Genomic DNA, 13,561 nt, shown 5'->3' on the forward strand with positions numbered 1-13,561 from the left:
CCACACCTGTCCTCTCCCCCAAAGAACCGGCTCATCCTGGCCCCCGTCATGTGTGCCCTATGCAGCACCTTCAGCTGAATTAAGCTGAGCCGTGTGCAAGAAGAGGACGAGTTCACCCTCCCCAGGGCATCCGCCCACGTCCCATCGTCGATCTCTTCCCCTAGCTCCTCCTCCCACTTCACTTTCAGCTCTTCCACCCAGGCCTCCTCCTCTTCCTGCATCATCTGATAGATTGCGAGATCCAACCCTCACTGACCCACGTCCCCGAGAGCACCCTATCCTGCACCCCCCTAGGCGGCAGCAGCAGGAACTCCGCCACCTGCTGCTTAACAAATGCCCTAATCTGCATATACCTGAAAGCATTCCAGGAGGGAGGCCCCACTTCCCCTCCAACTCCTCTAAAGTCGCAAACTTCCCATCGAGGAAAAGGTCCCCCATCCGCCTGATGCCTGCCCTATGCCAACACAAAAATCCACCATCCATTCTCCCTGGTGCAAACCGGTGATTGCCTCATATCGGGGCCCACACTGAGGCCTTCACTTCCCCCTATGCCGCCTCCTCTGCCCCCAAATTTTAAGGGACGCCACCACTACCGGACTCATGGAATATCTTGCCGGGGGGAGTGGGAGCGGGGCCGTCACCAATGCCTCCAAACTCGTACCCACACAGGACGCCACCTCCAACCTCTTCCATGCGGCACCTTCCCCCTCCGTCACCCACCTGCGAATCATTGCCACATTCGCAGCCCAGTAATACCCACACAGGTTGGGCAACGCCAAGCCGCCTACCTCCCTTCTTCGCTCCAGTAATACCCTCCTCACTCTCGGGGTCTTCCGCGCCCACACGAATCACAGAATACTCTTGTTAACCCTCTTTAAAAAAGCCTTCGGAATCAATATGGGGAGGCACTGGAAAAGAAACAAAAACCTCGGGAGCACCGTCATCTTAACTGACTGGGCCCTACCCGCGAAGAGTGGCAGCGCGTCCCACCTCCTGAACACCTCCTCCATCTGTTCCACCAGCCTCGAAAAGTTTAGCCTAAGCAGGGCCCCCCAGCTCCTAACTATCTGGACCCCAAGATATCTAAAGCTCCTCTCCGCCCTCTTCAACGGGAGCTCTCCTATCTCCCTCTCCTGGTCCCCCAGGTGCAGCACAAACAGCTCACTCTTCCCCACGTTGAGCTTGTAGCCCGGACGTCAGCAATCTTAAAAGCACTACATCCTCAAAATGTGACACAACCGTGGTTGTTTCTGGGATTGATCAATTATTTTGGTAAATTCGCAACACGATTGAAGCCTTTACACACTTTGTTATGTTCCAAACAGGTATAGCAATGCCGAGAAGAATGTGAAAGGGGACATAACGAGGTAAAGATGCCTTAAAGAAGTCAGAGCTATTGGTTCATGACAATCCCAAACTGAAGTTACAACTTGTTTACAATGTTTCATCCTATGGAGTTTGTGCAGTCATCTTGCACATTATGCCTTCAGGAGAGGAGCAACCAATAGCATCTGCTTCTCGAACTCTTAGAAGTGCAGAAACAAATTACGCGCAGCTCGGAAAAGAAGCTTTGAGCAGCATTTTTGGATAAAAAGTCACACCATTACTTTTATGGACATCATTTTACTCTTTTGACAGATCATCGACCTTTGACAACAGTCTTCGGGTTGTATGAAGGTATTTTTTTGTTCAGCAGCTAATAGGTTACAGAGATGGTCTTTGATATTATTGGCACACACGTACAATATCCCATATCGTAAGTTAGAGCAATGTGCAAATGCTGATGCTTTGTCGAGATTGCCTTACAAGTCAAGCAAGAACCTGAAGAACAATTTATTAACATCCTGTATTTCTTGCTCGTTGATAATGTACCTGTGACTTTGTCTCAAGCACAGAGATATACAAGAACTGATCCAGTAATGGGAAGGTGATGGACATGGTCCAAAAAGGAACGATGATTGATGTACATTGTAAAAATCCAGACCTAAGTCCTACATCACAAAAAGGCTTGAGTTGACAGTCCAGAATGGAATTTTACTATGGGGAAGCCGAGTGATTATTCCTCTATGCTTGTGTAATAAAATCCTTCACCAAGTGTATGAGGGACATCCTGGTTTGGTGAGGATGGACGAACTAGCGCGCAGTTATTTTTGGTGGACAGGATTAGATGCTCAAATTGAAGACAAAGTGGGGCAATGACAGTGCTTTGCAAGACTAAGAAACATTCCACCACTGCAACCATTACATAGAATCACTATAGTGCAGAAGGCCATTCGACCCATCAGGTCTGCACCGACACTCTTACACCTGCCCTATCCCCATGACCCCACCCAACCTGCACATCTTTGGACTGTGGGAAGAAACCGGAGCACCAGGAGGAAACCCACGCAGTTACGGGGAGAACAGGCAAACTTCACACAGACAGCCACCCAAGGCCAGAATTGAACCCGGGTCCCTGGCACTGTGAGGCAGCAGTGCTAACCACTGTGCCACCGTGCCGCCCACATGCGTGAGAATGGCCAGCACAGCCATACAGAGGATATACATAGAATGCGCTGGTCCAATTGAAGGACACGAGTTCCTCGTGATTGTGGATGCACACTCTAAAAGGCTGGAAGTAGTGATTATGAAAACCACAGCGATAGAACCAACTATTGAGAAGCTGGACAAACATTTGCAAGATTTGGCAGCCGGGAGCAGACTGCAAGTGATAATTATACTCAGTTCACTTCTAAGGAGTTTGAAGACGACTTATGAGGAAATGGTATGCAGTACATAAAGCTAGCTCTGTACCATTCTGCAACAAATGGATTGGCTGAACAATTCATACAGTGTTGGCGATATTTAGGGTTTCAGAGAAGCCGGAGCTCATGGAGAGGAGGGAGGCCGATGTTGTGTCTTTCGCCGCTCTAATTGCACGGTGGTGAATTTTACTGGTGTGGCAGTCAGCATCGCCACCTGGGGTAGCGGCTTGGTTAGGTGACCTGTACGACTTTCTGCGGTTGGAGAGGGTAAAGTATGAGTTAAGGAGCTCTGCAGGGGAGCTTGCGAAAAGGTGTGGGATGTTTGTGACCGTGTTTGAGGAGCTGTTCGTCGCAGAGGGGGGAGGGAGAAAAAGGGAAAAAATTTATACAGACTGTATAGCTGTTTGCTGGGAAGTATGTATCCCGGGGTGTTTATTCGCTGTAACCTGTTTTGATACACATTTGTAATAAAATAAATTTTAAAAAAACATTAACTAGTAACCTGAATCACTAACACCAACCACTAACCTTAATCAACAATTCTAACCTCTAACCTTAATTGTTAATACTAACCACTCACCTTAACTATTAACATCAACCACTAACCTTAATCACTAACCCTTTCTAGGGTTCACTTTTCTCCATACGTCATCTGATCAAAGACATCTCACTTAATTATCCCATCAATTTGCACATTCTTGTAGTTTAAGCAAGATTTTCTTTGAATGCACATACAGTATAAATGAGGTACTGTAAACATTTCCAATGGTAGCAGAGTGTGTTACTCAGTTATAACTTTCCCACTTGTACAAATTCACTCACAGGATTACAAACAATGGAGGATAACAGTCAAGTTGTAATTAAAAATGAGTGAGGAATTATCTCAATTCTAAACTTTTTTTTTCTTAAAAAATATTTTATTCATAAAATATTTGAAAGAACATTACAAACACTTCAAAATGGGCAGCACAGAAAGTGCAGTAATATTCAGGTTTTCTACATAGGTCAAGTCGTACTCTGAGGTGTTTCAATAAAATCAAAGGAGCATTCCCATCATTTCAAAATGGTCATTACAAAAAGTGCAATGCTATTTAAGTTGTCTACAAAGATCACGGGCTGATTCTCCGAGCCGCCACGCCGGAATCGCGTACAGCGCAGGGAGCAGAGAATGGTCGTCAAACCGGAAATTCAGACCAGCACCGGTCCGGTCCCCGGAGAATCGCTCGAGAATCGCGCACGAACTACACGGCGTGGGTAGGGAGCCATTGAAAGAGGCCCCCGCAAAGATTCTTGGGGTGCAACAGGACGAGTTCCCAATGGCGTGGTTCTAACCACCAATCGGCAGTCGGGAACGTGAGGTGGTGGCTGTGGACTCAGGGAATCGTTCACCGGGGCATGCGCAATCTCGGGGCGGGGCTACATTTTTTGTGCCGCTTTGCGGTCCGAATTCTGCCACATCGCACAGGGCGGCCACTGCAGGCCGCCACCGTGCGCATGCGCGGACTCCCGAACGGAAGTGCGGGGCCCCATATCCGCAGCCAGAGCTACGAGATCCATTCCAGGGCCCTGCCAGTCCCCTGCAGATGGGAGAATCACTCAGGACTTTCTTAATGAAAGTCCAGAGTGAAACACCAGCATTTTGACACTGGCGTGGGGACATAGCCTCATTATTGGAGAATCCAGCCCCACATTTTACTCTGAGGTGCTTCAATACAATTGTGATACATGTAGTATAACCGTACATGTAATATTCAACATATCTCTCCTTGTCTCACCCTCACAACCCAAAGATGGTAAGAAGTCTTACAACACCAGGTTAAAGTCCAACAGATTTGTTTCAAACACGAGCTTTTGGAGCGCAGCTCCTTCCTCAGGTAAGACCTCTTACTGTGCTTACCCCAGTCCAACGCCGGCATCTCCACATCATGGCAACCCAAAGATGTGCAGGGTAGGTGGATTGGACTCAATAAATTGCCCCTTAATTGGGGAAAAAAAGTGAATTGGGTACTTTAAATTTATTTTTAAAAATAAAATTAGAAAAGTATTCAACGTGTACATTCAATGTGAATTATGCAGCCTGGGGGTTCTATATCATTTCCCTAACCAATCCTGAGACTGTGCGCCTCTAGTTTCCCCAGCCAGCTGGAATCTCCTTGTGCCCATTCTGCCAAGGCCCTTCAGAATACTGTAGGTTTCAATGAGATCACCATTCATTCTTCAAAGCCCCAGAGAGCATAGGCCTAATTTACTCAACCTCTCATCATAGGACACCCACATCACCCTCGGAACCAACTAAGCGTATAAAAGTACCTTCAGAATTAGCATAAACCTCATTCTGAACAGCTTTTACAACCCAGTAATTTTATTGTTGAATTGGGAAATGAGTCACTTTGAATAGGAGTGCCTTCATTAAATCGCATCTCACCCAGGCTTTTCTGTAACACTGTGCCACAATAATAATGTTACGCGATTAAGAAACAATATTGCAGTTTGCTGTGCCTGTGCAATTTGCTGGCTCTTCTTCACATGGATTATGATATAAGGTATTAAAGCAGAAAATACTGAAAAATACTCAACAGGTCCGGCAGCATCTTTTTTCTTTATTTGTTCATGGGATGTGGGGGTCGCTGGCTGGGTCAGCATTTATTGCCCATCCCTGATTGCCCGTGAACGGAATGGCTTGCTAGGCCATTTCGGAGGGCAGAGTCAACCACATTGCTGTGGTTCTGGAGTCACATGTAGACTAGATTGGGTAAGGACTGCAGATCTCCTTCCCGAAAAGGACATTAGTGAACCAGAGAGGTTTTTTAAAAAAAAAATTTTTTATTCAAATTTTCACATTTTCACAAAAACGAAAACAATAACAGAAAATTCTAAGAACAAAAAGAACAGAACCCCCCCCCCCTCCCCCCCACAAATACAAAAGAGAAACAATAAATTAACGCTCGTCGTTGGCAAAAAACCAGATATTCAACCGAAAACAAAAACAAAGAGACAACACCCCCCCCCCCCCCCCCCCCCTGCCCCCAGGTTGCTGCTGCTGCTGACCTTTTGTTTGTACCGTTCTGCCAGGAGATCTAGGAATGGTTGCCATCTCCTGAAAAACCCCCTGCACTGACCCCCTTAGGGCATATTTCACCCTCTCCAATTTGATAAACCCCGCCATATCGTTGACCCAGGCCTCCACGCTTGGGGGCCTCGCATCCTTCCACTGAAGAAGAATCCTCCGCCGGGCTACTAGGGACGCAAAGGCCAGAACACCGGCCTCTTTCGCCTCCTGCACTCCCGGCTCCACTGCAACCCCAAATATTGCGAGTCCCCACCCTGGATTGACCCTGGATCCTACCACCCTCGATACCGTCCTTGCTACACCCTTCCAAAATTCCCCCAGTGCTGGGCATGCCCAGAACATGTGGACATTGTTTGCTGGGCTCCCTGAGCACCTAATACACCTGTCCCTGGTCCCAAAAAACCGGCTCATCCTTGTCCCGGTCATATGAGCCCTATGCAGCACCTTAAACTGTACGAGTCTAAGCCTTGCACACGAAGAGCAGGAGTTCACCCTTTCTAGGGCATCCGCCCACGTCCCCTCCTCAATCTCCTCACCCAGCTCCTCCTCCCATTTATCTTTCAGCTCCTCCACCAAGGCCTCGTCTACCTCCTGCATCACCTGATACGCTTCCGAGATCCTCCCCTCTCCAACCCATACACCCTAGAGCACCCTGTCCTGAACCCCATGCGGCGGCAGCAGAGGAAACCCCGCCACCTGCTGCTTGACAAACGCCCTTACTTGCATGTACCTAAAGGTGCTCACCGGGGGGAGCCCAAACTTCCCCTCCAGCTCACCCAGGCTCGCAAACTTCCCGTCTATGAACAGGTCCCCCAGCCTCCTGACACCTGCCCTGTGCCAACTCAGGAACTCGCCATCAATTCTCCCCGGGACAAATCGGTGGTTCCCCCGTATCGGGGACCCCATCGAGGCCCCCACCTCCCCCCTGTGCCGCCTCCATTGCCCCCAAATCTTGAGGGTAGATGCCACCACCGGGCTCGTGGTATACCTCGTTGGAGGGAACGGCAGCAGCGCCGTTACCAGCGCTTCCAGGCTCGTGCCCACACAGGATGCCATCTCCATCCTCTTCCATGCTGCCCCCTCCCATCCATTACCCACTTACGCACCATCGCTGCGTTGGCAGCCCAATAATAGCCACAGAGGTTGGGCAACGCCAGCCCCCCCCCCCCATCCCTGCCCCGCTCCAAGAACACCCGTCTCACCCTTGGAGTCCCGTGTGCCCACACAAACCCCGTAATGCTCCTGTTAACCCGCCTGAAAAAGGCCTTCGGGATAAGGATGGGGAGGCACTGGAACAGGAACAGAAATCTCGGGAGCACTGTCATCTTGACTGACTGCACCCTACCCGCCAAAGACAGCGGCAGCATGTCCTACCTCTTAAACTCCTCCTCCCTTTGCTCCACCAGCCTTGTGAGGTTTAGCTTATGCAAGGCCCCCCAGCTCCTGGCCACCTGAACCCCCAAGTACCTGAAGCTCCTCTCTGCCCTTTTCAGTGGGAGCCTCCCAATCCCCCCCTCCTGGTCCCCCGGGTGTACCACAAACAACTCACTTTTACCAGATAGGTTTTTATGACAATCGACAATGGTCATCTTTATTTTTATTGAATTCAAAATTCAACATCTGCCACGGTGGGATTTGAACCTTAGTCCCAGAGTATTACCCTGGGTCTCTGGATTACTAGTCCAGTGACAATACCACTACCCCACCATCTTTGTCTGTGGAGAGAAAAAAAACGAGCTAATATTTCAGATTGATGAACTTTGATCAGAAGAGAAGATGTTGGAGATGAACAGGCTTTGAACTGATTACAGAGGCAGGGAATGGAGAATTAAGGCAAAGCCTATGACAGGATGGAGGGCTGGAGTCATTAAACAACCAGAATCTTAGGATCATTCATGTTTGCAGACTGAAGGCAAGTGTTCAAGAAAATAAATACCTAATGTGCATCAGATCTCCCTGATGTAAAAGATACTAAAGTATATTAAATTCTGCTGCTTTGCTATGTTCATTTACACCTCCTCTAAATCCAGCTTTTGTTTTTATATTTGTCTCATTATCCTGTTATATTTTCCTGCGCGTTTTGTTATTTAATCACAGGTTTATTTCTGTTTTTCCCTGCATCCTTAACCTGTTGTGTTAGCCCTCTCTCTCCACAGATGCTGTCTGATCTATCATTGAATTATAGAATGATTACACCACAAAGGCCATTCTGCCCATCATATCTGCACTGATTCTCAGGGCAAGAACACTTCACCTGCCTTTTCCACACAGCTGTGTATTCTCTCCCCATAATTACCCAACTACCTTCTTTTTTAAAAATAAATTTAGAATACCCAATTATTTTTTTTCCAATTAAGGGGCAATTTAGTGTGGCCAATCCACCTACCCTGCACATCTTTGGGTTGTGGGGGTGAAACCCACGCAAACACAGGGAGAATGTGCAAACACTACACGGACAGTGACCCAGAGCCGGGATCAAACCTGGAACCTTAGCGCTGTGAGGCAGCAGTGTTAACCACTGCGCCACTGTGCTTCCCACACCTAACTCCCTTCGGAGAGCCTCGATTGAATCTGCCTTCACCACACGGTCAGGCAGTGTGCTCCAGACCCTAACCACTCACTGTGTTTCCTCCTCTCGCCATTCCTTCCTTAGCCAACCACTTGAAATCGGTTTTCTCTCCTTCTGCCATGAGGAACCGTTCCTCCCGATTTATTTCGGCCAGATTGTGAACTATATATTACATCAGTCTTCTCCAAGGAAAGTAGCCCAGCTTTTCCAATCTAACTATGAAGTCACTGAAGTTCCTCATCAATGGGACCATTCTCTTGAATTTTTTCTGCTGTTGGGTATTCCCAGCATTTTCTGCGTTTATTTCATATTCCAGCATCTTCAATACTTGGCTTTTGGTACATGATTGCTTTTTCACAATACCCGACAGGTATGTATCTATTATATATATTGCCATTTATTCCATTCACTTCACATGACATAAGTGTTACAAAGAGAAATCTAAAAGAGGTATTGATGCCTTTTGAGATCACGTCAAAAAAAACCAAAAGGTCATGTGACTTCCAGAACCTGCAACAAACACATTCTCGCCATTTTGGATAAGATCAAACACTAGATTAGGTGTAATGCCTTGGATCTAGTATGTGCCTTTTGAGAGGACCATGAACTGGATTCAATTTGAATCTGAATTTGTTTTTGGCCCCGCCCACTCTGTGCAGTCGCTTTGTAAATTTGAGCTAGGAAGACTTACATTTTTTTTTAAACATTGCAACTGGAGGGAGAAAACATCATCATCAGTGGTGCCAATCATCACATCACCTCATGTTCATGAACCGTGGTGAGACCGTGACAAACAAATGGAGTATAAAGCACATACACAATTGTCTTTTAATTGTCCTGGGGCTGGAACACAGCTTCGTAATATCAGATACTATTAAAAATGGTCTTGTTCAGTTTAGATTCTGAGAGCCAAATAAGGCAGCTAAGAACAACTTATAATTGAGGCCAAAACGATGTGTGAATTCAAGCAGGAATTAGATATAGCTCATGGCACTAAAAGGATCAAGGGGTACGGGGGGGGGGGGGGGGGGGGGGGGGGGGGATCAGGGTATTGAACTTGATGATCAGCCAAGATCATAATGAATGGTGGAGTAGGCTCGAAGGGCCGAATGGCTCCTCCTGCTTCTATTTTCCATGTATGTTTCTATGTCTTTATGTAGCACCTTTATTGCAGTAAATTAACTTCACAAGAGCAATATCAAAGTGCGACAGACAAGGCAATATTAGGACACATGACCTCAGACTTGGGTGAAAAAGAGGTAAGTTTTAAAGAACAGCTTAATGGAGGTAAAAGAGATAGAGAGGAGAATGATTTGGGGAGGGATTCAATCGCTGATTTCAAAAGAGTATTGGATAATTATCCATAGAGGAAACTTGCAGGGTTACGAGGAAATGGTGAGGCTGTGGACTAGGTGAGCTGCATTCGCAGAGAGCCAGCACCAACAGGATGGGCCGAGTGAGCTCTTCCTGTGCTGTAACCATTTTTGGATCCTATTAATTCCAGGGATTAAGAGCGAGGCAGCTGCATAGCCACCATTGGGGGAAGGATAAAAATCAGGAATGATAAGAAACCAGAATTGGGAAGAGAGAAAATACCTCAGATATTTGTAAACGCTGAAGCATGTTATAGAGATAGGGATGGGCAAGGCCTTGGAGAGAGTTAATAAGAACAATGAGAATTTTTAAATTCAAGGTGTTGGTGGAGGTGAAGCACATGGAAACCAGTGAGAGCAGGTAATAGATGAGACATAGTGTGAGTTAGGACATGAGCACAGTGACGCCCGGAGCACAGGGACACTGAGCACGGGGATATGAGAATAGGGACACAGCATAGGGACATGAGAATAGTGACACTGAGCACAGGGACATGAGAATAGAGACACTGAGCACAGGGACATGAGAATAGTGACACTGAGCACAGGGACATGAGAATAGTGACACTGAGCACAGGGACATGAGAATAGTGACACTGAGCACAGAGACATGGGAATAGTAACACTGAGCACGGGGACATGAGAATAGTGACACTGAGCACAGGGACATGAGAATAGTGACACTGAGCACAGGGGACATGAGAATAGAGACACTGAGCACAGGGACATGAGAATAGTGACACTGAGCACAGGGACATGAGAATAGTGACACTGAGCACAGAGACATGGGAATAGTAACACTGAGCACGGGGACATGAGAATAGTGACACTGAGCACAGGGACATGAGAATAGTGACACTGAGCACAGGGACATGAGAATAGTGACACTGAGCACAGGGACATGAGAATAGTGACACTGAGCACAGGGGACATGAGAATAGTGACACTGAGCACGGGGACATGAGAATAGGGAGTCCGAGCACGGGGACATGAGAATAGTGACACTGAGCACAGGGGACATGAGAATAGTGACACTGAGCACAGGGGACATGAGAATAGTGACACTGAGCACGGGGACATGAGAATAGGGAGTCCGAGCACAGGGACATGAGAATAGTGACACTGAGCACAGGGGACATGAGAATAGTGACACTGAGCACGGGGACATGAGAATAGGGAGTCCGAGCACGGGGACATGAGAATAGGGAGACCGAGCACGGGGACATGAGAATAGTGACACTGAGCACGGGGACATGAGAATAGGGACACCGAATTTCAATAATCCAGTCTGAAGATAGCATAGATGAGCATTTCTGCCGTAGATAATCTTGGGCAACGGCAGAGATTGACGGTGTTACAGAGATGCAGTTAGGGAACCTTAATGTTGGAGAGAATTTGGCATCAGAAGCTCAACTAAAGAAAGAAACTGCATTTGTATAGCAGCATCCATAGCCTCAGGTCATTGCAATGTACTTTACCTTAGAAAAAGCAACAGCCAAATTGCACACCGCAATGCCCCACTAACAGGAAGAAATAAATGACCAGATGGTCTGTTTCACTGATAATGATTGAGGGATAAACTTGGACAGGAGACTTGGGTGTACTTCATTCCTCTGGAACCCCCCCCCCCCCAGGAGAGTCAACACTGAGGCACGACTGACTAAAAACCTATCTGCTTAAACCCTGGGGGTGGATCAGGAGGTAGAATTTTTAACGAGTAATTTGCAGTGAGCATTATTGACAGCTGGAGACAGATCCTAGCCATTAGGCTGCAGAATGCGTTTGAAAACAAAGAGAGGGGTTGGATTTCAAATCTTAGGCAGAGACTCCAACATAAAGAGCTCATTGTTAAAATACAGCCTGCACACCTACCACTGGCAGCTGTTTCCAAATACCTACTTGATATATGTGACCAATAATGTATATATTTTTTCAAACATAGCTGGCAACACAGCCAGTTTAAGGAGGATTTCAGTGCTGGACCATAGCAGCTGGCTTGCAAAACAAATATGAACCTTTTTCATCCTTAATCAGCTGATGTCAAGCATAATCAGGACAATTTTCAATTGCTCTTGGCGTCGATTGGAGTTGATAATCCGTACCCTGGGATTAATGGTCACAGCATGTGTTCACAGAAGAACCTTTGAGATTTACATGCTTGGCAATTTAAATAAACAACTCCCCCATTGCCCCTCCTCCTCCCTTGACAAAGGGGGGGGGGGGGGGGGTTCAGCCAGAAATACAAAGTTCATGTAGGTTTCTGGGACAATCTGTGCTAAAAATAAACCTGTGTTTGTTCACTTATTAAACATTTTAAAAAAATAGTCTCTGCAATTTTTGTATCCGATTGAAGGTGGGAAGAGTGGATTTGTTGCAAAACGTTTAGCAGCAGTGTGTCGATCCCAACAAAGCGCAAGTTTTCTCACTCCCCAATGAAATGTGAACCATATTAGATGAAAGGGGAGCAGTAGCAGATTTAAAAGGACTCATTGTGCAGACATCATTCTCTGCACAAGCGATGTCTCGCAGAGTCAGGGCTGTAAATAAATGATACGTGAAGTGACCATCAATTCACGCGACACAGAGAGTAGATGTAAACAGTGGCTTTAATTGACTAGAACAGTGCCTGCCTGCGACTGGTCTGCTACTGAGAGCCGCCTACAGGGCTACTGCTCTTTATACCTCCCCTCAAGGGGCGGAGCCCACAAGGGCACCAACATGATACATCACAGGTAATACCTTACAATGGTCCGTAGGTGGAGCCCTCATGGGCAACAGCGTGGTACAGTTACATATATGGTGAATGGTTACTGTAATACGTTCACCACAATACGTACACGGCCCTGTCTTCTCTCCACTTGGTTATGTTTGAATCTAAGTATTCCAGCAGTAATCGATTTACAGGCGCCTGCAGCTCTTAGCCCAACACTACAGACTCGCTTAAAGAAGAACCTGACATTAAAATTGGGAAGTAATAATTCCTTACAGGGTTAAAAAAAAAGCACAACAGCAACCTTGACAGGAAATGTGTTGGGAGTTATCTGGTTGCTCTACCCCCCCCCCCCCCCCCCCCCCCCCCCCCCCCCCGTTTATGCTAAAATTGTTGAGGCATTTTAATTGTGAGTAAACAATTCACATTCATTTCCCTGACTGCCTTTGCGGCTGCATCAACTTCTGTCTCATTATCACACTGATCACAATTCTCATCTTGGTTTTCTGGTAACAGGCATAATGGGGAGGCCCACTTGTACAAAACCTGCATATGTTTGTGTGTGTACATGATGTTCCCATATATGTCTAGAAAAGATTTACATTTCTATAGCACCTTTCAGGACCTCATGGCTTCCTTTACAGACGAATTAAACGTTTAAAAGGAGTAGTCACGCTGGTCACATTCGTGAATGTTGCTGAGTGCATACAGGCACACAGGTTCAATCTATTCTTGATGTTTGTACTGTACCTATTTAAGCATATTCATATGGAAATGGATCCATATAAAGAGGCTGTATCAGATACACATTTCTCCATGTGATTACTTTGGTGGATGAATTGCAGTGTTTTTTTTTGCAGTCAAATTATGATTATTATAAAATCCCATCACTGTCAATGTGGAGTTTGCACATTCTCCCAGTCTCTGTGTGGGTCTCACCCCCACAACCCAAAGGGGTGTGCAGGGTAGGTGGATTGGCCATGTTAAATTGCCCCTTAATTGGAAAAACTTTAAAAAAAAGAAAGACACGGATTGATCAGGGGTTGGTTTTGTTCAGAGAAAATCATGTCTGATTAACTTAATAGAATTTTATGA

The sequence above is a fragment of the Scyliorhinus canicula genome, chromosome 15 (genome assembly GCF_902713615.1).
Source record: "Scyliorhinus canicula chromosome 15, sScyCan1.1, whole genome shotgun sequence".
In the NCBI taxonomy this organism is placed as follows: domain Eukaryota; kingdom Metazoa; phylum Chordata; class Chondrichthyes; order Carcharhiniformes; family Scyliorhinidae; genus Scyliorhinus; species Scyliorhinus canicula.